The sequence below is a fragment of the Cololabis saira genome, chromosome 7 (genome assembly GCF_033807715.1).
Source record: "Cololabis saira isolate AMF1-May2022 chromosome 7, fColSai1.1, whole genome shotgun sequence".
Classification (NCBI taxonomy): domain Eukaryota; kingdom Metazoa; phylum Chordata; class Actinopteri; order Beloniformes; family Belonidae; genus Cololabis; species Cololabis saira.
In genome coordinates, this window is record NC_084593.1 from 37,428,959 (window position 1) to 37,447,424 (window position 18,466).

At 43.0% G+C, this 18,466-nt stretch overlaps 11 non-coding genes across 11 annotated transcripts; all 11 read right to left on the reverse strand.

The window, feature by feature from the left end:
• Window positions 1-9,327: 9,327 nt before the first annotated feature.
• On the reverse strand, window positions 9,328-9,399 carry trnaq-cug (transfer RNA glutamine (anticodon CUG)). Its single transcript has one exon. It is a non-coding gene; the product is annotated as a tRNA-Gln (tRNA).
• Window positions 9,400-11,795: 2,396 nt separating this feature from the next.
• Window positions 11,796-11,867, reverse strand: trnaq-cug (transfer RNA glutamine (anticodon CUG)). The gene has a single exon. It is a non-coding gene; the product is annotated as a tRNA-Gln (tRNA).
• A 426-nt stretch (window positions 11,868-12,293) lies between these two features.
• On the reverse strand, window positions 12,294-12,365 carry trnaq-cug (transfer RNA glutamine (anticodon CUG)). The gene has a single exon. It is a non-coding gene; the product is annotated as a tRNA-Gln (tRNA).
• Window positions 12,366-12,779: 414 nt separating this feature from the next.
• On the reverse strand, window positions 12,780-12,851 carry trnaq-cug (transfer RNA glutamine (anticodon CUG)). Its single transcript has one exon. It is a non-coding gene; the product is annotated as a tRNA-Gln (tRNA).
• A 427-nt stretch (window positions 12,852-13,278) lies between these two features.
• trnaq-cug (transfer RNA glutamine (anticodon CUG)) lies at window positions 13,279-13,350 on the reverse strand. Its single transcript has one exon. It is a non-coding gene; the product is annotated as a tRNA-Gln (tRNA).
• Window positions 13,351-13,753: 403 nt separating this feature from the next.
• On the reverse strand, window positions 13,754-13,825 carry trnaq-cug (transfer RNA glutamine (anticodon CUG)). The gene has a single exon. It is a non-coding gene; the product is annotated as a tRNA-Gln (tRNA).
• Window positions 13,826-14,239: 414 nt separating this feature from the next.
• trnaq-cug (transfer RNA glutamine (anticodon CUG)) lies at window positions 14,240-14,311 on the reverse strand. Its single transcript has one exon. It is a non-coding gene; the product is annotated as a tRNA-Gln (tRNA).
• Window positions 14,312-14,737: 426 nt separating this feature from the next.
• On the reverse strand, window positions 14,738-14,809 carry trnaq-cug (transfer RNA glutamine (anticodon CUG)). Its single transcript has one exon. It is a non-coding gene; the product is annotated as a tRNA-Gln (tRNA).
• Window positions 14,810-15,223: 414 nt separating this feature from the next.
• On the reverse strand, window positions 15,224-15,295 carry trnaq-cug (transfer RNA glutamine (anticodon CUG)). Its single transcript has one exon. It is a non-coding gene; the product is annotated as a tRNA-Gln (tRNA).
• Window positions 15,296-15,722: 427 nt separating this feature from the next.
• trnaq-cug (transfer RNA glutamine (anticodon CUG)) lies at window positions 15,723-15,794 on the reverse strand. Its single transcript has one exon. It is a non-coding gene; the product is annotated as a tRNA-Gln (tRNA).
• Window positions 15,795-16,205: 411 nt separating this feature from the next.
• trnaq-cug (transfer RNA glutamine (anticodon CUG)) lies at window positions 16,206-16,277 on the reverse strand. The gene has a single exon. It is a non-coding gene; the product is annotated as a tRNA-Gln (tRNA).
• Between the last annotated feature and the right edge of the window lie 2,189 nt (window positions 16,278-18,466).

The following is an 18,466-nucleotide window of genomic DNA, read 5'->3' on the forward strand; positions in this document are numbered from 1 at the left end:
TGATGTCATTCCTCCTTGGCATTGTGTTAATACTCACTCAAATGATCCAGAATAGCAAACAGGTCACACTTTCTGATAATCAATGAATCCACTACATCTTGTAAGCAGAAGGCTGCGTTTACCCTCTTAATTTCCACACTACGTAGTTTTTGTTCCTTCTCCATGTTGTTTCTGTTTAAATAATATGAATGTGTCATATGTCATGTGTTTGTTTTTTTTTGTCATTATATGTAGAAATAGTGAGGTTTTCTTTTCATTGTTATGTCTTATTTAAAAAGAAAACTCCCACACACCTTTTTCTCACCGTATACTTGTTTATTAGGCCAACGTTTCGGTCATAGACCTTTTTTAAGGCATCAAGCAGATCGGACAAAGAGCTTGTCTATTATAGGCTGGTAGGCCTATGTGATCCAATCAGGCGCCGCCACATGATCATTCATAACAAACACCTGAGCACATTCAAACAGTGTCACATACCAAAGTGCAGTCAGTAAAGCATCACCAAAACACAGGGAAAAAGAGATAACACTCACAAAGTGTACGTATCAAATACATAAATCAATGATTATCGAATCCAAAAGTATAATCATTAGAAAGGGAGGATGATTATACCTGTAAAGTGTCATCTTAGTTGCAATCAATTTAAACAATACAGGAGTATACAGCTGCTTTATTCTGATGATCAATTTAGATAAATTACAGTGAGGGAAGAGAGTCACACAGTCATAATCCCATCTAAGTGTTCTGATCTCATACAGTATCATTTTTCAAAATAGAGAGGATGAATATACTGTAAAAACACAAATCACATCAAAACTTATCATAAAGGGAACATCTTAGAATAAGTAGGAGTCAGGCCAGTCTCCTAATTGACCCATTCCCTAGGCCTAGAGAGATTGTTATGTCTTAAAGAAAGGATTCAAAGTAGATGTGCTTCATTCTTTCACATAACTAAAAACAAAAATTCCTTCAGGCAGAAACTAGTTTCTTGATGCATAAAAATACTAACAGTCCATCCCTGATAAGTGAGACATGATCCTGCTAATGCTGAGTGACGGTGGTCTGGATCTCTGAGACACACCGTCACATCTGTCTAAGCCTGACCAGTGGGGTCCCACTCACAACGCCGCAGGGGCCGAGCTACAGCGCTCCTACCCTCACTCATCTACATCTCTTGACAGGGTAGCATCATCTTTGGAAGTTCATCCTTTGAACCTGGATATTAGGTTGGCTTTCATACCGTGGAGGGAACCGAAGAGTTTTCTTTTTTTTCTTTTACGTCTGTCAGGACCAAGAGACTGCTGAATAAATGTGTGTAGATGTGGATTGTGTGACCAGAAAAGTGCTATATTAATGCTGTCATTTGAATATTTAGTATTCTGTAGAAGGGGCTTCAGCAACGCACTTTGCAATGTCTCAGAAACATCTGTGAGGAACATTCCTGGGAGGGAGGCCGAGCTGCTGCAAAGCTGCTGCGCGTCCGACTGGGGCCCAACTAGTAAACATGCGCATTTGTGTCTTGAATATTTTTTTTATCTCACAACACTTACAAAGTAAACAGCAAAGATTAAAAAAAAAAAGAAAGACAGAAAAACTCAAAATCTTAACAAGAATATTTGTCTTATTTCTAGTTAAAATGTCTAATTTTCAAAAAATCAAAAAAAGTAAAAAAGTAAAAAAATCTCATTACACTTAAAACAAGACTCATCACTGGAAAAAACAACAATTTTCACCTGTTTCAAGTAGATTTTCACTTAAAATAAGTAGAAAAATCTGCCAGTGGAACAAGATTTTTTTGCTTGTAATGAGAAGTTAAATCCTTTCCCACTGACAGATTTTTCTACTTTTTTCAAGTGAAAATTTACTTGTAACAGGTGAAAATTGTCAAATAACAAGTTATTTTTCTGGTAATGACTCTTGTTTTAAGTGTAATGAGATTTTTTTGACTAAAAATTAGACATTTTAACTAGCTATTTTGAGTTTTTGCAGTGTAGGATCATATCCACTCATAGAGACGGGTGCAGACTTCCACCAGGACACACTCACGTACACGGAGGCACGTGCAGGAGCTTTTTGGATACGGTGCATACAGTATTCAGCCAGGGATTTGAAGACATCGGTGAACATGGAGCAAGAATTCTGTCATCATTGAACACATGGGGAGAGGAGCCTGCCTAGACAGCAGCATTGACAGATTGCATGAATAATTTAGGAACAAAGTGAAAGGCCTCAAAGACCTCTGAATCACCAGCAATGGCAGCTGCCTGCTCTGACTTTGGTTACCCCCTTGCCTTTTTTTTTTCAAGTGCATATTATTTCCATAAATACCCCTAATCCCACCTTCACATTCTGGAGCGGTGCATGCACAGCACTCTGATGTTCATGCAGAACATCCTGCAACACAACTATCTGAAACCCATACAAGCAATGCCCTCAAGACTTCCCATTAGCTTAAGTGAAGCATTGTTCTCAGAGTGTTTTTTTCTCTGTGTATTTGTCACCTATGACTGGAAGAATGTTGACATTCTACAGGTATGGAGGACAAATGGAAAGCAATGGGAGTAAAAGTTGTATGAGCTTTTATAATTCAAAAAGGAGGCCCTCATCACCGATGGCATTAAGTTTTTACAGAAACAGGCGTCAGCCGGGTCTACATGAAACAAACTCTAGTTCCACAGCCAGAACAGCATGTAATGTAAAGACAGACGAGTGCGTGCCAGATGGTTTGCTGGAGCGCTTCATCTGGGAGGTCCTCCACAGAAACGTCCTCCAGAAACGGACAGGCTTTGCAGGTGCTGGGTGCGTCCTGAGTCTATGACTAACAGTTAACTTCAATCAAACCGATCAACAAGGTCTTACTTGCCTTTAATTATTGTTCTTTTATTACTCTGAGTCCTTCATGATGGTGGTTTGTACATCTCCTGGGAATCCTGGCAAAGTGAGATAAATGTTGTAAACCACTTAGTCAGACTGGCAAAGCCACGAGGAGCACGTTTAAACAAGTGATTCTTGTAGCTCGTGCACATAAAAACACAAAGGCATGGGGTTTATAAGAAAGCATCCCTTTTCTCCTCTGACCTCTGGTGTTTTACCTATTTTCTTGTTTAACCCCTTTGACGATCACAAGCGGAGACAAAAGCTCTGTTTTCCTTCCTTATGCACAATCATTACGCATATTTGCATAATCATCACTTCTGGGAAACAATGTCTGTGTTCATCATGTGGTTATTTAGCCAGCAGTATAATTTGACAAGAAGATGCAACTCTGAGCAAAACCTTCGCCGTGCTTTGATGTGCCTCGTTTTCTCGCTGTCTTTTGCAGGCGAAGCTTTAATTACTGTAAATTGCTGTGCAAAACAATAATAAGGACGACTCTGAAAATAACCATGTGAATGCTTTTTATTTAAAGTGTAGTGAAGACAAGAAATAACGAGTAAAGTCAACATTGGTTGTTAACTTCACAACAGCTGCAGCTGAATGATTCACTTCTGTATACATACATACAAAAAAAAGCACATATATATATATATATATATATGTGCTTTTTTTTATATTAATAATTTTTTTTTAAGCAAGCTTCCAGGTCCAGACTTTTCTGGACAACTTTCCACATTTCCTCAGGAAATGTTGACAGTTTTGTGGCATCGTACATTGTTTTGTTAATGGCTGAAGGTAAGGTCTGTCAAAAAGCTACCCTGAGACACAAAGTCTGCAAAGGTAAGCACAAAATAAATAAACAACCGCAGGATTCCCGAACATGGCACTGGATGCCATCCAGAGTCGATAAAATCAATGTGACTGCAGAACTGCTAACAGCATTATAGATCAACAACTTTCACTTTTGTTATGCCGTTTAGAGGCAGTTTCCTGTGCACACAGTTGAGCTCCTCTTGGAAGTGAAAGTGGAGTCCAGAGGAACCAGAGTGATTTATCCTCCGGAGGATGAGAACCAGGAAGGCAGGACAGGCTGATCAAATCCAGCTGGAAGAGAGGATTGGACAGTTATTGTCTGGATGCAGGTGTAGAGCAGGGAGGACAGGGAAATGGGAGGCAGAAGTCATAAACAATGTCCTTTATTCAATCAAAAATGATGCCAGAGTGAACCCAAACAGAGCTGGATGCAGAGGTGAGGTGAGCAACACGGCAGGAAGCACAGCAGACGGAGTAAAAACAGGATGACAAGACAGAGGACGAGTAAACACATCAGCGCTGACGCGATGAACTGTAAGAGGCAGAGTGAAGAGAGACGAGGGCAGGGCATGGTGTGGCAGTATGGGAAAGACGACAAGTCTGCTGGAGACTTGAGGCACAAATCACTGACCAAAGACATCAAGTACACAAGGAAATCGAGAGAAACAGAAATGTAAAAATCTTTAATGAATTTAAAAATGTCATCGTCCAATTTTTTATTAATCAAAACAACACTTTTGTTCAAATTAATCAACTGAGAAAAACGACTTTAAATTTGATTTAATAAAAAATTAAGAAGATATCTTTTAATCAATTAAAAACAGAAACCGAGTCCACGAAGAGGAGGTTGTTTCTGATGTGAAACTTCATCTGAGCTCCTCTCAGCTCAGTTTTATTTACAGGTTCACTTTATAACCAATGCACTGGGCCAAAGTGCCGAAAAACCACGAGCACTGAGGTAGATAAGAGCAAAACAGTAGAAGAATAAGATAGTGAGGGAAAAACAAATTACACCTTCGAACCATAAAGTCAACATCTCACGACTGGGTTAAAAACCAAAGAATAAAAGGATGAACCGTAACTTAAACAGGAGCAGCTCAGCCTGCCTGGATGTACGATAACATCAAGTAAAAGCACCTAAAAGAGTGGGTCGCCTCACCACAAATTAAGATGCAGATAAAACCGCCGTCTCAAAGTGACTTTAAAGCCAAACAGAATTAGTACGTTATAAAAGAGGATTTAAGGGAGTCAGTGTGATGCACAGAGGCAGCTCTTTCCAAAGTTTCGGGGCGATGACTGAAAATGCTCCGATGACCTTTCCCCTTTGTCTTTGGGACAAAAAGCAACGACTCATTTATCTGATTTAAAATGTTTTTTAACACAAGTAAAGAGGATCACGGATAAAGGACCATTAATATATAATTGTAAGTATATTTAGGCAGTAAGGGCTTCATTAAGGAAAAACCTTCTTGGGATGAGAAATAGAAGAAATGCATTTATTGTCTCGTCCTACCTAAGTCACTATGTGGTTTGGTAAAGTTGTAAAGCAGGTGACAAAGTGACTCACTTCACTGCACCACGTTTGAATTTAAATCAAGCTGCAGGGATGATGTATTCACTTGAGCCGGTGATTAAAGAGGCTTTAAAGCTCTGTCTGGGGAGTTTTTCTTGTGCATGTGTGGGTGTGTGTTTGTCACGGAGAGACGGGGTAGGATACGGTCGTCAGAGAGGATTGTGGGCTGCAGCATCAGCGCCTGCGAGAGCTCGGCTCCATGTTAACTTCGGACCACTTGCCCGAGGAGCAGCACTTTGGGAAGCGCGTCCCACAGCAGTTCTCTTAGGCCACCAAAAACAATCAAGGTACTTAGAGGCCAAATCCCGGGAGGCACTCTGTAATCCCTGCAGCCTTTTTCATAGCAGATTTATAAAAAAAGTATCATTTGTCTTTTTTTTTCTTCTTTTGACTGTGGCATAAAAAAGGCTATGACCTTTTTTTGCACTAGAAGTGATTACCCTGAAAAAAATAAATGTAAGCGCATGTAAATATAACATATTTAAATCTGTGATATTAACAATTAAAAATGAAGTTAGTTGCTTTACATGAATACATCTAGTTTTGAACTTAATCTGCATTTGTTCAAAAAACAAGACATTGTGCATTTTCTTTCCTTAACAAGCAGTATTTATGTAATCCCAGGCAATCTTTTCATTCACACACAAACAACAAGCAATGATCTTTTATTTACCTTTCCTTTAACAATTTTAATCTATTGGGCAGATTGACCAACGTTTAGATGAAACATGCTTTATTTGTTTAAGTAGAACACCACAGTAAAAAATATCTTGCTTGATCTACTTGAAAAAAATGAAGGCAACTTTTTAGCATGAGATTTTGTAGATCAAGAAAGACTAGTCTTATAAACTACTTAATTTTATATGTACAAAATTAATTTGCAAGTAAAGTCAATTTAAATTTGGCAAGTAAAGTGAACTTAATATTTGCAAACATTAAGTAGTTTATACAAAGACTAATCTTTCTTGATCTACATAATAATCTCATGCAAAAAGTTGATTTATTTTTTTAAGTAGATCAAGCACAATATTTGTATCATTGTAGAGGCAGGATTCCTTTTCCCACAGCACACACTCAGAGAGAGACTGGCAGTCAGACCTACAAGTAATCTGCATTTCCACCCCCCTCACAGCCTAATAACTCACCCTCTCCCTCCCTCTTTCAAAGACGAAGTTGAAGGTTTATTAGATTTGGTGGCCTGTGATTGTGTTTTAATGAGAAAATGACTGTAGAGAGCAGATAAGGCACCCGGTCCAGGCCGAGAGGCCCTCGGTGGGATTAGAATAATCATTAAAAAAAAAAAAAAAAAAAAGCCATGTCTTTAAAAACACACACAGTGGAATAAGGCTGCTCCTGCCGTCCAGCACTTGAGCGGGTGTTCGTCCCTCCGTCCCCCCCGCGTCTCCACCCCTACACCAGCTTGGCATTCCGGTGTGTGACGGTCCGCTGCTCGCAGTGGAACGTGACATTTCCTCTCATCACCGCCTGCACAGAGCCAAATGTGCGCCTTTACAGATTAGAGAGGGACGGTGAAAGAAGGTGACGACGGTTGTGGTGTGAAGGAAATATCCGGTGGAGCTGAGAGCGTGAGGGGGGGGATAGTTGGAGACAGAAAGGTGGTAATTCAAGTGCTACACAAATACAAACTCTAGTAACGATGATAATGAGCCACTGAGATACAGCAGTGTCAGTAATTGACATTTATTTTGCATATCCTCTCTCTCTCTGCAAACCTTATTTGGATATTTCATATTTAAAGGAGCCACATGAAGAAAATAATCCCCTTTTCTGTGATTGAGGCAAGGCAAGGCAAGTTTATTTATATAGCACAATTCAACACAAGCTAATTCAAAGTGCTTTACATCAACATTAAAAGCGGCAAGACATAATTAAACAGTAAATAACAAATAAAATGAAATAAAAGGATAAGAAAAAAGGGTAAAATAATAAGAAGCATAAGTTGTTGAAAAGTAAGGGCAGAGTAGAGCAGGTACACATCTCATTCTTACAATGGCAAGAATTACGTTTCTATACGGTCAAAACGTACAAAGACCGGGTCAAATACAGTATTACAAAAGTAATCTGTGCCGATTTGTGCGTTGAATCAAACCAATTTGACAATTCTACGTCACAATGCCTGTATTCAGGGCTTATCCATAACTTTGTGCAGTTTTCAAAAAGTATTTAATTTAAGAGTACGCTTAAATAACAAATAAAATGAAATAAAATGATAAGAAAAGAGGTAAAATCATAAAAAGTACAAGTTGAGGACAAAGATTTGGGAATGGAAGAGCTTCTTCTGCTTCAGGTCTCCAAATGACCCCGTTACGTGCTCGTACCCCTTTACCATAAATAAAAGAGCTCAGTCAAGAACTGCTTGGCCTGAAATTAACACTGCAAAAAGAGCAGATGCCCTAAAATGACACCAATTGTTTCTCAGTGACAGCTTTGGGAAGGTTTTGCAGGGCCTCGATCACATTCTGCCAACGAGGTTCTGCTCTCAGCAGAAAATGAGCTGTCTGAACGTGCACAAGCCCCAGTTTCTGCGTGGTGTATTTGTCAACCCAGAAAATAAAGGTTAGTGATATAACATCAATGGTTTCATCCCTTAAGGACTTGTTTTTCGGGGTTATGCACTGCTTGATGCAGCACGTCGGCTGAAGAGGCCCTGGCCGCAGGACAGCCAATGATGATGATTTATTGGGAGGCCAACCAGAATTCAGGTCTGGGGGGGAACGTAGTAAAGATTTCTGCGGCAGCAGGAGCATGGCTGCTGTTTTTAACCATCCACTTGGGAAGTGGTACTTATAGCAAGGGAATCTCCCTGATAGAGGTCAGATTCAGTTGAAAGATGGAGGTGGAGCCCAGTGATGATCAGGGTACAGTCTGTAGGGGAAATCCAGCGGGTCCATCCATCAGTGCCTGTTTCCCTCCCCAGCGGCTGCCATCCCCAATACCCTCGAGAACCAAACACATGGATGGAACTTAATCTTTTGACTTTGGGGGAAGTGGTTTGCAGACGTTTGGGCAGAGAATACACCTTCAGATCTTTATTCTTTGAATTCAGTTTGATCTATGCTTCTCAGACAGAACCGTAAAAAGAGCACAAATATTTAATTAACCTGAAAGCATTTTCAATATTGCAGATTTGCCAAAGTATCATAATTCTCTTGTGTTGCGTGAGCACCATCCCCAACCTTGAAATGGTATTTCTGTTCAAGATTGTTGATGATGGGATGTTGAATCTCCTCAAATCTTTGTGGCCTCTGCTGAGACATGATCTACTTACTGAAGGCTCTCTTCCTTACTCTTTAGGAGTTGCTACAGCTATTACTGTAACTCCTATCCACCCACTTACTCTGAAACCCCTGGAGCCCTGGTAATCCTCTACATACCAAACCTAAATCAGACATCACAAAGGAAATCCAGACTGCATGAAGCTACTGAGAATTTCTTGTGACTAACATACTATTTAAAAAAAAAAGAAGAGTTTTGCATATCAGGTGGTTGCTGGGTTAGAATATCTATTTTAAAAGATTTGGTTTATGCCTTGAAACTACAGTAGTCAAGATTTGAAGTGGATGAAAACACTTAATCAAATTTGTCCTCAGACAGAACTGGATACAGTTAAAAAATTTTGCAAAATATGTTCTGATCTGATTCAAATATTGACTTCTGTATATACCCTCCATTGGGGTTTTTGAAGCCATGTTGCTCAGCAATTCAAAGGGAACACAACCGCCGCATGTCGATCAAGGTTAGCTTTGCTCTCGTCCCCTTCACCTGAAACTCGCAGAAATACGTGCAGAGCTGCCATCAGATATGTACAGCAGGATATCCATTTAACATGTTGAACCAACGGCGAAATCAAACATGACAATCGTGTTTAGCGGTCGCTGGGTTAATAAAAAACGGTGGCTACTTCTCTGTAAGAGGTTCCTGTCTGGCGGTTTACCCCAAATTCCTGCTAGTAGAATTGTGGCTCAGTGTGTTCACAGCGACAGCGACAGGGATTTGGAGACGCTTCAACAAAAGGGGGGTTAAACAGGGCTCAAATCAGACCTAGGTCCCACCGAGATTTGAACTCGGATCGCTGGATTCAGAGTCCAGAGTGCTAACCATTACACCATGGAACCACTTCTCCACCTAGTAAGAGAGGTACTCACGTTGGCCAACCGGACCCTCCTGACGGTCTTTGAAGCCATGTTGGTCGGCAAGCCGACGTGAACACACCCGCCGCATGTCGATCAAGGTTAGCTTTGCTTTCATCTCCTTGACCTGATACTTGCAGAAATATGTGCAGAGCTGCCATCAGATATGTACAGCAGAATATCCATTTAACATGTTGAACCAACGGCGAAATCAAAAATGACAATCGTGTTTAGCCGTCGCTGGGTTAATAAATAATGGTGGTTACTTTGCTGTTAGAGGTTCCTGTCTGGCGGTTTACCCCAAATTCCTGCTAGTAGAATTGTGGCTCAGTGTGTTAGCGACAGGGATTTCGAGAGGCTTTAACAAAAGGGGGGTTAAACAGGGATCAAATCAGACATAGGTCCCACCGAGATTTGAACTCGGATTGGTGGATTCAGACTCCAGAGTGCTAACCATTACACCATGGAACGAAATTTCTGCCTTAAAGGGGACATATTATGAAAAACACGTTTTTTCTTGTTTTAACATATATAAAGTGGTCTCCCCTCACCCTGCCAGCACAGGGAAGATAAAATACCATGGAATTCTGCAGGGTCTGCTCCCCCCCCTGACTGAGTCTTTCAGTGTCACGTGACCTTTTTTTGAGCCATTCTGAATCTGCGCCTATGGTGACGTCACCATAGGCGCTCATTTCCATAGGTCGGCCCCCGCTGCTGAAACCACGCCCACAACCAGCCGGCTATGCCGGCTGGAGCTCCAGCCATTGCTCAGCAGCGGTGGCTGTTTCCACAGCGAGGGACAGTTAAGATGAGGTTTTGCATCGACACTTACCCTTATAAAAGGATCAGTACCAACAGCACGGACCCGGCAACTGCACACGAGTCAACGGTAAGAACGTTATTTATATTTGTCTACAAGTATGATCTTTGCATGGGCTAAGTATTTAGCTTAGCTCGGAGCTCCGGGGCCGCTCACGGACCATTTTTTTTTTCTTCTGTTAATTTCAGATCTTCCAAGCAAAAGGCTGATTTATGGTTCCACGTTACACCAACGCGCCTGGAGCGGAGAAGGAGACGCTGCTCCCGGGGAGCTGCTCACCAGAGGCGGGTTCGAAGACCCGTCTCTGCCCGAAGACCGGGCGGTGGTTCCTCCGGGAGGAACGGCCGCCTGAGCGGGAGCCGATACGTCGGCTGCCGCTTGGGCAGCGGGCTCCGTCGTTTACTGTGGAAGGAACGCGGCCAGCGCGACTCGGCCCGTCGCAGCTGCATTTCTCCTGGACTCATTGATCAGGCTCGGATGAATGAAGAAACGGAGGATGGAGATTTCTATGGGTTTGATTAATGTAATAACTTAAATAAAGCACAATCAAACTAAGTTTTGCTGCCGCTCTATTTTTTAAATACCACCAGAATTATTATAATGATAGCAGTGACTAAAAATATATTATGTATGGTATTATTAGTGCTATTATAGTGTATTAGTATAATTATAGTGTTATTAATACATTATATTATGGATATATAACGTGTGTGTGTGTGTGTGTGTGTGTGTGTGTGTGTGTGTGTGTGTGTGTGTGTGTGTGTGTGTGTGTGGTTGTAAGTCTTCCTGTGGGAAGACGAGTTGACTAAAAGCTGATTTACGGTTCTGCGTTTCACCAACGCAGAGCCTACGGCGTAGGGTACGCGTCGATTTAACGCAGAACCGTAAATCAGGCTTTAAGATCCGTGTAACTGAATGCCAGGCTTATGCTCCTCCCCTGCTACACATCATTCAGGGAGCCAATCAGCGCAGAGCCTCATTATCATACCCCCCCCTTGCCTAAGAATGAGGCACAGAAAAAGGCTTTAGAAGCGGTAAAACTATAGACATGGCTCACAGGCTGAATTTCTGATGTATGTAGAAAAAACAAGCTTTAGATTGTTTTTAAGGCATTCAAGGCCTTTTTAAAATATACATTAAATGCCATAATATGTCCCCTTTAAGAGAGGTACTCATGTTGGCCAACCGGAACCTCCTGACGGTCTTTGAAGCCATGTTGGTCAGCAATTTTGAAGGGTACACACCCATCACATGTCGATCAAGGTTAGCTTTGCTCTCATCTCCTTGACCTGATACTCGCAGAAATATGTGCAGAGCTGCCATCAGATATGTACAGCAGGATATCCATTTAACATGTTGAACCAACGGTGAAATCAAAAATGACAATCGTGTTTAGCCTTCGCTGGGTTAATAAATAATGGTGGTTACTTTGCTGTTACAGGTTCCTGTCTGGCAGTTTACCCCAAATTCCTGCTAGTAGAATTGTGGCTCAGTGTGTTAGCGACAGGGATTTGGAGAGGCTTTAACAAAAGGGGGGTTAAACAAGGATCAAATCAGACATAGGTCCCACCGAGATTTGAACTCGGATCGCTGGATTCAGAGTCCAGAGTGCTAACCATTACACCATGGAACCACTTTTCCGCCTAGTAAGAGAGATACTCACGTTGGCCAACCAGACCCTCCTGACGGTCTTTGAAGCCATGTTGGTCGGCAAGCCGACGTGAACACACCCACCGGTTGTCGATCAAAGTTAGCTTTGCTCCCAGCTCCTTCACTTAAAACTTGCAGAAATATGTGCAGAGCTGCCATCAGATATGTACAGCAGAATATCCATTTAACATCTTGAACCAATGGCGAAATCAAAAATGACAATCATGTTTAGCCGTCGCTGGGTTAATAAAAAACGGTGGCTACTTCTCTATAAGAGGTTCGTGTATGGCGGTTTACCCCAAATTCCTGCTAGTAGAATTGTGGCTCAGTGTGTTCACAGGCGTGTTAGCGACAGGGATTTGGAGAGGCTTTAACAAAAGGGGGGTTAAACAGGGCTCAAATCAGACCTAGGTCCCACCGAGATTTGAACTCGGATCGCTGGATTCAGAGTCCAGAGTGCTAACCATTACACCATGGAACCACTTCTCCACCTAGTAAGAGAGGTACTCACCTTGGCCAACCGGACCCTCCTGACGGTCTTTGAAGCCATGTTGGTCGGCAAGCCGACGTGAACACACCCATCACATGTCGATCAAGGTTAGCTTTGCTTTCATCTCCTTGACCTGATACTTGCAGAAATATGTGCAGAGCTGCCATCAGCTATGTACAGCAGAATATCCATTTAACATGTTGAACCAACGGCGAAATCAAAAATGACGCTCGTGTTTAGCCGTCGCTGGGTTAATAAAAAACGGTGGCTACTTCTCTGTAGGACGTTCCTGTCTGGTGGTTTACCCCAAATTCCTGCTAGTAGAATTGTGGCTCAGTGTGTTAGTGACAGGGATTTGGAGAGGCTTTAACAAAAGGGGGGTTAAAAAGGGTTCAACTCAGACATAGGTCCCACCGAGATTTGAACTCGGATCGCTGGATTCAGAGTCCAGAGTGCTAACCATTACACCATGGAACCAAATCTCTGCCTTAAGAGAGGTACTCATGTTGGCCAACCGGAACCTCCTGACGGTCTTTGAAGCCATGTTGGTCAGCAATTCAAAGGGAACACACCCATCACATGTCGATCAAGGTTAGCTTTGCTCTCATCTCCTTGACCTGATACTTGCAGAAATATGCGCAGAGCTGCCATCAGATATGTACAGCAGGATTTCCATTTAACATGTTGAACCAATGGCGAAATCAAAAATGACAAACGTGTTTAGCCGTCGCTGGGTTGATAAAAAATTGTGGCTACTTTGCTGTTAGAGGTTCCTGTCTGGGAGGTTTACCCCCCAAATTCCTGCTAGTGGAATTGTGGCTCAGTGTGTTCACAGGTGTATCAGCCAGAGAGAGTTGGAGAAGCTTTAACAGAAGGGGGGTTAAATTGGGTTCAAATCAGATGCAGGTCCCACCGAGATTTGAACTCGGATCGCTGGATTCAGAGTCCAGAGTGCTAACCATTACACCATGGAACCACTTCTCCGCCTACCAAGAGAGATACTCATGTTGGCCAACCGGACCCTCCTGACGGTCTTTGAAGCCATGTTGGTCAGCAATTCGAAGGGAACACACCCATCACATGTCGATCAAGGTTAGCTTTGCTCCCAGCTCCTTCACTTAAAACTCGCAGAAATATGTGCAGAGCTGCCATCAGATATGTACAGCAGGATATCCATTTAACATGTTGAACCGACGGCAAAATCAAAAATGACAATTGTGTTTAGCCGTCGCTGGGTTAATAAATAACGGTGGTTACTTTGCTTTTAGAGGTTCCTGTCTGGCGGTTTACCCCAAATTCCTGCTATTAGAATTGTGGCTCAGTGTGTTAGCGACAGGATAGGTTCAAAAGGGGGGTTAAACAGGGTTCAAACAAGACCTAGGTCCCACCGAGATTTGAACTCGGATCGCTGGATTCAGAGTCCAGAGTGCTAACCATTACACCATGGAACCACTTCTCCACCTAGTAAGAGAGGTACTCACGTTGGCCAACCGGACCCTCCTGACGGTCTTTGAAGCCATGTTGGTCGGCAAGCCGACGTGAACACACCCGCCGCATGTCGATCAAGGTTAGCTTTGCTTTCATCTCCTTGACCTGATACTTGCAGAAATATGTGCAGAGCTGCCATCAGATATGTACAGCAGAATATCCATTTAACATGTTGAACCAACGGCGAAATCAAAAATGACAATCGTGTTTAGCCGTCGCTGGGTTAATAAATAATGGTGGTTACTTTGCTGTTACAGGTTCCTGTCTGGCAGTTTACCCCAAATTCCTGCTAGTAGAATTGTGGCTCAGTGTGTTAGCGACAGGGATTTGGAGAGGCTTTAACAAAAGGGGGGTTAAACAAGGATCAAATCAGACATAGGTCCCACCGAGATTTGAACTCGGATCGCTGGATTCAGAGTCCAGAGTGCTAACCATTACACCATGGAACCACTTTTCCGCCTAGTAAGAGAGATACTCACGTTGGCCAACCAGACCCTCCTGACGGTCTTTGAAGCCATGTTGGTCGGCAAGCCGACGTGAACACACCCACCGGTTGTCGATCAAAGTTAGCTTTGCTCCCAGCTCCTTCACTTAAAACTTGCAGAAATATGTGCAGAGCTGCCATCAGATATGTACAGCAGAATATCCATTTAACATCTTGAACCAATGGCGAAATCAAAAATGACAATCATGTTTAGCCGTCGCTGGGTTAATAAAAAACGGTGGCTACTTCTCTATAAGAGGTTCGTGTATGGCGGTTTACCCCAAATTCCTGCTAGTAGAATTGTGGCTCAGTGTGTTCACAGGCGTGTTAGCGACAGGGATTTGGAGAGGCTTTAACAAAAGGGGGGTTAAACAGGGCTCAAATCAGACCTAGGTCCCACCGAGATTTGAACTCGGATCGCTGGATTCAGAGTCCAGAGTGCTAACCATTACACCATGGAACCACTTCTCCACCTAGTATGAGAGGTACTCACTTTGGCCAACCGGACCCTCCTGACGGTCTTTTAAGCCATGTTGGTCGGCAAGCCGACGTGAACACACCCATCACATGTCGATCAAGGTTAGCTTTGCTTTCATCTCCTTGACCTGATACTTGCAGAAATATGTGCAGAGCTGCCATCAGCTATGTACAGCAGAATATCCATTTAACATGTTGAACCAACGGCGAAATCAAAAATGACGCTCGTGTTTAGCCGTCGCTGGGTTAATAAAAAACGGTGGCTACTTCTCTGTAGGACGTTCCTGTCTGGTGGTTTACCCCAAATTCCTGCTAGTAGAATTGTGGCTCAGTGTGTTAGTGACAGGGATTTGGAGAGGCTTTAACAAAAGGGGGGTTAAAAAGGGTTCAACTCAGACATAGGTCCCACCGAGATTTGAACTCGGATTGCTGGATTCAGAGTCCAGAGTGCTAACCATTACACCATGGAACCAAATCTCTGCCTTAAGAGAGGTACTCATGTTGGCCAACCGGAACCTCCTGACGGTCTTTGAAGCCATGTTGGTCAGCAATTCAAAGGGAACACACCCATCACATGTCGATCAAGGTTAGCTTTGCTCTCATCTTCTTGACCTGATACTTGCAGAAATATGCGCAGAGCTGCCATCAGATATGTACAGCAGGATTTCCATTTAACATGTTGAACCAATGGCGAAATCAAAAATGACAAACGTGTTTAGCCGTCGCTGGGTTGATAAAAAATTGTGGCTACTTTGCTGTTAGAGGTTCCTGTCTGGGAGGTTTACCCCCCAAATTCCTGCTAGTGGAATTGTGGCTCAGTGTGTTCACAGGTGTATCAGCCAGAGAGAGTTGGAGAAGCTTTAACAGAATGGGGGTTAAATTGGGTTCAAATCAGATGCAGGTCCCACCGAGATTTGAACTCGGATCGCTGGATTCAGAGTCCAGAGTGCTAACCATTACACCATGGAACCACTTTTCTGCCTACTAAGAGAAATACTCACGTTGGCCAACCGGACCCTCCATTGGGGTTTTTGAAGCCATGTTGGTCGGCAAGCCGACGTGAACACACCCGCCGCATGTCCATCGAGGTTAGCTTTGCTCTCATCTCCTTGACCTGATACTTGCAGAAATATGTGCAGAGCTTCCATCAGGTAAAGCAGGATATCCATTTAACATGTTGAACCAACGGTGAAATCAAAAATGACAATCGTGTTTAGCCATCGCTGGGTTAATAAGAAATTGTGGCTAGTTTGCTTTTAGAGGTTCCTGTCTGGCGGGTTTACCTCAAATTCCTGCTAGTAGAATTGTGACTCAGTGTGTTAGCGACAGGGATTTGGAGAGGCTTTAACAAAAGAGGGGTTAAAAAGGGCTCAAGCAGACACAGGTCCCACCGAGATTTGAACTCGGATCGCTGGATTCAGAGTCCAGAGTGCTAACCATTACACCATGGAACCACTTCTCCACCTACTAAGAGAGGTACTCATGTTGGCCAACAGTGGTGGGGGAGGGCACAAACTGGAGTTCATCACCTCCAGTTTCTGAGGTGCGAATTAGTTCAGATGGGCAACTTCAGCAGAACTTGGTGCTCAAATACACCCTTGTATGAGGTTCACTCCATTTACACCCATTAAGTTCACGTATCTATTTAAAAGAGCAAAACAGGGCCCTTCTCTGTCCTGCCAACTGCCAAGCTTGTTGCCATCTTGGCCTTGCGCTAACAATTCTGATACCACATGTTAAATTGAAGTAGTAAAGGACATTTTCTACTACAGCTCCTGAAGAGAGATTTAGCAACCTTTCTTCCCCTAGTTGAGCGTTTTCTCTCATTTATTAAATGTTTTTCCTGATAACTTGTTTCAATATCAGGTCACGTTTTAATTCTAATTACTGCATAAATGCAGAAAAGACCAAGTTTTTAAGCAAACACGGACAGGAGACAGAGCACTGGCAGCATTCATTAGCGCTTTTGCTCTCGATCACCTAATAATATTCACACCGTCTTCCGCTCAGTTTGAGATCTTAATGAAAATCTGAGAAAATTTTCCAAGTGTCAATTATCATCAAGTTGTGATTTCGAGAGAAGGAATGGAAAAATGCTCGCCACAAACGACACGGACTGAAACACTTAAAGTCCATGGAGGGAGCAGCGTAACTTTCTTTCTAATTATCGAACACACAGCGTCGGAGTGTGATAAGGTGACAAAACCCCACAGGGAGTGGGGGGGGGGGTGAACTCTGTTCAACTGGAACTCTCCCTTATTTACTTCTCTTTAAACGCTGTTTAAATCACACCGGCTAATCTGAAAGGCTACACCAGTGTTGATATGTGTGTATGCCGTCTGTGACAGAGAGAGGGGATAGAAAGAGAGAGAGCTAGAGTTAGTTTAAGGCCTCTCTCTACAGGGAGAGGGGATTATGTTTCTCTGCTGTCATGTGTTCTGACATTCAGAATGTTATTAAACTTCAATAGGCTGAGCTCAGGGTTCACTGATTACTCTTACTGGGGCTGAATCCATTATTCAGGGTTTACCTCACACTGTGTGTTTACCAAAATTGCAATCGCACCTGCACACTTCCCACAGTGATGAATATTCACCTGCACCGGCACTCTTATGGGCATGCAGAGTTATGCTTTCATTCAAACAATCTTTGATGCTAAACTTGCCGTTACTGCAGTGACACCTCTCATTGTAATGCGACTGTTTTAGCATATTTGATGTGGGTGCCTGCTAAATATGCATTTTGCACGCAGGTAGGGGAGGGCTGATGTTCAGGGTTGAGGGGGTTTCTATGGTGATGCACCTTTCGAGTGACCTCATGACTTTGAGGAAGAGAGGAAAAAAGAATCTGCCCACTTGCAGCTACTGTATACCCCTTTCTCAATGAAAAATGACTCCTGTTTTCAAAGAACTGTTCTTTTTCAAGAAATAGAAAAAAGCAATTGAAGTATAGCTTTGCAGAAAAGCGACATGAGTGGGGAATCCTGGAATATTGGGTGAAATATTACAAGAAAACGGGAGGAATTTCCCGTTCTTGGGTTTTGACCCCATCTACCAATGTGATTGGCTGGGAGTCAAGCTGGGTTAACAAGGGAGACTCCCTAATTTTGATCACAGGGGAATGCATTCCTTCTCCGCGGTCCCCTCATCTGTCATTCTGTCTGAGTCGATGTGGAGGGCCATACATCTCTCCCTCACCTGCTCTCCTGCTATCCTGCAGCCTCCGTCTCCATCTCCTGTATACGGCTTCCATCCATCATCCCCCACAAGGCCGCGGCAGCCTCCGTCCGCTCAGATGGACTGTCGGGAAGCTTCAGGGCTCCAGCTTTCCTTGAACTTCTGGAGGGACTGCCAGCAGCGTCTTCTTTTCTCACAAATGAGCTAGCGCATCTCAGAAGAAAAAGGCTGTTAATTCTGAGCGTATTTATCGGACAAACGGGCTCTGTCTGGTGATTCACTGTCTCTCGGCCAGTCTCTTAGTGGCCCTCAACACCACAGAGACATGCGAGGACCAATAAAGCTGTAGTCGGATAATAACTCATCATAACCTCATACGTTTTCATTTGCAGAGCAATATAACGGCATTACCACTTATAAATCAACGCTTAATAGGATAAGTGAAGCTTCAAACCGGGGATCTTGAT